The 4,987-nt window shown below is 41.4% G+C and overlaps 1 long non-coding RNA gene across 1 annotated transcript; it reads left to right on the top strand.

Annotated features, from left to right (window-relative positions):
• Positions 1 to 1,334: 1,334 nt before the first annotated feature.
• LOC124037100 lies at positions 1,335 to 3,187 on the top strand. Its single transcript, XR_006839115.1, has 3 exons — positions 1,335 to 1,424; positions 2,288 to 2,377; positions 2,512 to 3,187. It is a non-coding gene; the product is annotated as an uncharacterized LOC124037100 (long non-coding RNA).
• Positions 3,188 to 4,987: the final 1,800 nt, after the last annotated feature.

Raw genomic sequence — 4,987 nt, 5'->3', positions numbered from 1 at the left:
TCAGAAGATCCCAGTATAAAAGCCTATAGCTAAATATATCGCTAGCTATACCTGTCAGAGAAAGAGAGAGAGAGAGAGGGAGAGGGCAAGAGACCGAGGGGAAGAGAGAGACAGATGTAAAGATCATCATACAGTTCACGTAGACACCTCTTTTGAAAGCTAGATATGAATAGATGTCACTGTCAAGTCTGATCATTGAAAGGAACTGTACATCTTTCTCTATCGCCTCTCTGATCCTTTTTTGAAACGTACTCCCTTAAAAGGCATGCAGAGATGGATGTCAATATAGAACGTCTTCCATTATTTAGATCGTCTCCTACTGTAAGAACACATCAGTAGAATGATTCTGAACACTGTGTACCATCGAGAAAGCTTCAGAGAAGCCCCGTTACCCGACAACGTTTGCTGCTATTCCACCGGGGGGAAAAACTGGTTGAAACAACGCTGTTTCCATGTCATTTCAACCGTAAAATGTAATGTGATGACGTTGAATCAACGTGGAAAATTGATTTGGATTTGCAAAAAGCATTAAAGCAAGGGGATTTTGTATTTTCCACCCACATTTGAACCTAAATTCAATGACGTGACATATTTGGTTGATTTCATGTTGAATTCATGTTAGTTGACAACTCAACTATATGTAAGTCAAAACTAGATGTTGAAATGACGTCTGTGCCCAGTGGGACGCTTCAAGGCTCTGGGAATGTGCGTCATGGTCCTGTGAGAACATCAGGAATATCCCTCCTCCGTTTGAGGGATTTCACTCACACGGTTTCTTCATCAATAGATTATGAATGAATGCAGTATGTTTTAACAAGCAACTGTATTTACATTTTAGATGGGTAGCGTAGTGCAGACAGCAACTATAGTATGTGCCATATGATTTGATAAAAATCAGATAAATATGAAAAGATAAACACACAGTACATATACTGTAGGATTACATGTGTATTGTGTAACATTTTCTTGTACATGATTAAATATGACTTACAGTTTTTCCCCATTGTTTACACACTAAAATTGGAAACGGAATCACCGAAACCTGAAACTCATGTACCAAATCCATAAACCAAGTCAGTAAAATTGCAAGCACAATTCCTGATTTACACTCAGTTTTCAATTCTATAGCACACTACATTAGGCACAACATTTAAAATAAAAATATTTTTAGTCCCTTTGGAAAGCAACGCCAATCACAATGCCAAACTCTATGCACCAATTGGCAACACCCACTCCTCACAGGTGGAAACACTAGTTGCTGAATTGTTCACTTAAAAATCAGAGTTTTAGCACTATAAAAGGCCACAGATGAGCTCTCCTGTTTTGGAGGAAAATGGAAGTCAAGGGTGAGGCAAGAGGTGAAGGAGTGTGTAACATTCCTCTTCAGAGGAGGAGTAGCAAAGATCAGACCAATGTGCAGCGTGGTAAGTGTCCATAATTATATATTTAATAAATCAACTGAACAAAATAACAAAAGTACAAACAAACGAAACAGTCCCGTATGGTGAAAACACTAACACAGGATACAACCAGCCACAAAACACAATAGAAAACAGGCTACCTAAATATGGCTCCCAATCAGAGACAACGACTGACACCTGCCTCTGAGAACCATACTAGGCCAAACACATAGAAATATAACAACAGAACAAAACATAGAAAAACAGCATAGAATGCCCACCCCAACTTACGCCCTGACCAATTAAAATAAAGACGTAAAAAGGGAACTAAGGTCAGAACGTGAGAGGAAGAGGAGGGTGAGGCCGAGGAAGGACAGTTGTTTCAGATGAGATCGGGGCCACATTGGTTGACCATGTGCTCATCCATGGATTGAGTATGAGGGAGGCTGGGCAGAGAGGTCAGTCCAACGTGAACTGCTACATGGTTGCATCTATCATCCATACATTCAGAAATGACAACCGGTAAGTTACCTACCATCTACACTATGCTCTTTATGTATACTGCAGTCCGACATATCAACAGGCCTATGTTACTCAGTGATTGTTGGCCAATGTTACAGTAATGTCATTTCATATTGAAAGAAAATAGATAATTTTAGCTTAATGTAAGCAATCGTATCATATTTGTGGATCTTCTGCAGAACTGAGAGACCTCCAGTCCATGGTGGAAGACACCAGCTGTTCACACCAGAACAGGAGACCGCTTTTGTGAACAAACAAACAGTACCATTAGGCTACTAGAAATCCAGAACCACATAATTGCGGACAACACAATACTCAATAACATTCACCAGCTGGGCTTGTCTGTATTGGACTGTGTATTACAGCGCAACCGAATCCGGATGAAACAGGTCTACAGGGAGCCATTTGAGCAACACTCAGAGAGGGTTAAAGAACAGCGCTATGAATATGTGCAAGTAAGTACTATACTGTGAATTTACTATCATATCGGCACTGTATAGACACATTACAGTACAGTAATCCAGTGTATTGTGCCTCACCATATTGACTGCTCTAGGTCTGTCACATACTGTCTTGTTGTGTGTTTCAGAGAGTCTTGGAGCTGGATTCCGGTACAATTCAGCACGTTTATATTTATATTGATGAGGCTGGCTTCAACTGAGCCAATAGAAGTGGACAGGGACGGAACATTATTGGCCACCGTGCCATTGTGAATGTCCCTGGACAGCGTGGAGGGAATATCACCATGTGCGCAGCCGTTAGCCAGCAAGATGTCCTCTATCACCATGCCAACCTTGGTCCCTACAACACCGCCCTTCTCATCACATTCCTGGACACACTACACGGCATCCTCATTCCAACCAAGCAGAGGGGCGGACCAGAGCAGCCCAGGTATGTTGTCATCTGTGACAACGTGAGTTTCCACCCGGCTGCTCTGGTCCGCAACTGGTTCATCGAACAGCCGCATGGCGATGGAAAGTGTATGACCGCCATCCCCTCGCACGCGTGCCTCTTCTCCGGGCAATGGAGGATGCATGTGGTGAAGTTTATGTGGGGGGCTTTTGGCGGCTGGATCCGTCACTCCAGAAGATTCTTTCCCCGCTGTTTAGCCAGGGAGAACATCGCTTGTGATGTAGACGAGGTGCTGCGGTCAGACCAAAATAGGAGGCAGGATGCAACCTAATGTCTTTTCTCATACATTTTTCTTAGTTTTTGTGTTTAGAAACCTAAGAACCAAAAGTGGCAGATGTAAAATGCCAACCTTGTATTTCTCACGTAGCTAATTGTAAGATTTAGTGGTAATATTGCTAGGATTTTAAACCGACAAGTCTTTGTCATATTGACCTAAAGTAGCCCTCAAAAGTATGAATATTACTTTTTTCATTTTTCTAAGGTATTATCTTAGTTGTACTGGCAAACTTGATCTCAATACCTTATAAAGCTTTGGCAACCCAGTGGTCAGTAAATATTGGACACAAGCCGAATATTAGCCCAACACACACTGGGCTATTTTGACCCAGTCAGTTGGGTTGCAGGAATAACAAAACATGTTGGGTTGTTTGCATTACCCAAACATGGGTTAATTTAACCATCAATTAGGCTTTTTTAACCATCAGTTGGGTAGACTCAGCATGTAATCTATAGGTTATTTTCAGGGGGTGTGGCCAATTTCCAGGAGGTGTGGCCTAAGGGCAGATAATTCAGATCATTTCAGATAATTATTTTTGGCCACCCGTAAGAGTACATATCATTTCTGTTCTTCAAGTACACTGAAAGTTTCTAATGATACATTTTTTTACGTGACATATTCCTAACATTATTATTTGCATATCCCAACATTGAGGGAGTGTGGCAGATGCATAGACACTTGACGAACTCAAACACTTGTGTCAACCTCATTAAAACTGTGTCAGTGTTAAACCTTAAAATGTGATCAACAGAACAGATTAGAGTTTTTTTTACAATCGCTTACACACTAAAAGTGGTACTTGAGGCACACTCAGTGAAACCATTAACTCATGTACCTAATCTTCAGACCAAGTCTGCAAAACTGCAAGCACATTATCTGCTTTACACTCAGTTTGCAATTGTAAAACACTTTTTGCAAAACACTAAACACAGTTCTCTACATTAAACACATCATTCAAAACTAACAGGTCTTGTGTTTCGTTTGGAAAACACTGCCATACCAAATGCCACACACATGTACACCCAGTGCTGACGTGTGAAAACACGTATAGCTAGTTTCTTCACTTAGAAATCAGAGCCTGAGCACTATAAATAGGCTTCAGGTAGGCTTTCTTGGTTTGGACAACAATGGAGACCAATTTTGGAGAGAGGGGAAGAGGAGTGAGAGTAAGAGGGGGATGAGGACAATGAGGAGGAGGACAAGCCTATTTGTTAATCTGTGTGTAGAGTCTAGAGAAAAGGAGCCATAGTTTCAGAAATCATGTGGAAGCAGTTATCAAAAACTGTAACCAGAATGACATTCACTCTCACAGACCAAAAATAACTACCTGAAAGCCACATCCCTACTAAGCCACGCCTCTAGTCTTCTGAGCTGACCCGTTGGGTCAAATCTCAATAACCCAGCATCAATAACTGAGCACCAAGCATCAATAACCCAGCAGTCTTTAAGAAAACAAACCACCTAAGGCTTGCAATCCAGCGGTTGGGTAACGAAACAACCCAACATTTTTGTGTGTAGCTAGCAAAATTATAATTAAATCACAATTGGTTTGTTTTTGAATAAAGCTGTGTTAGCTGTAGAGAGTCGGTGGAGCTAGCTACAGTTGAAGTCTGAAGTTTACATGCACCTTAACCAAATACATTTAAACTCAGTTCTTCACAATTCCTGACATTTAATCCTAACAGAAATACCATGACTTAGGTCAGTTAGGATCACCACTTTATTTTAAGAGGGCTGAGCTCTTCAGATGTCCTCCTCACACGGTTTGGCTGTGTGTGTGTGTGTGTGTGTGTGTGTGTGTGTGTGTGTGTGTGTGTGTGTGTGTGTGTGTGTGTGTGTGTGTGTGTGTGTGTGTGTGTGTGTGTGTGTGTGTGTG

This window comes from Oncorhynchus gorbuscha, linkage group LG06 (genome assembly GCF_021184085.1).
Source record: "Oncorhynchus gorbuscha isolate QuinsamMale2020 ecotype Even-year linkage group LG06, OgorEven_v1.0, whole genome shotgun sequence".
NCBI classification, from domain to species: Eukaryota; Metazoa; Chordata; class Actinopteri; order Salmoniformes; family Salmonidae; genus Oncorhynchus; species Oncorhynchus gorbuscha.
This window is presented reverse-complemented; position numbering and strand designations above follow the sequence as displayed.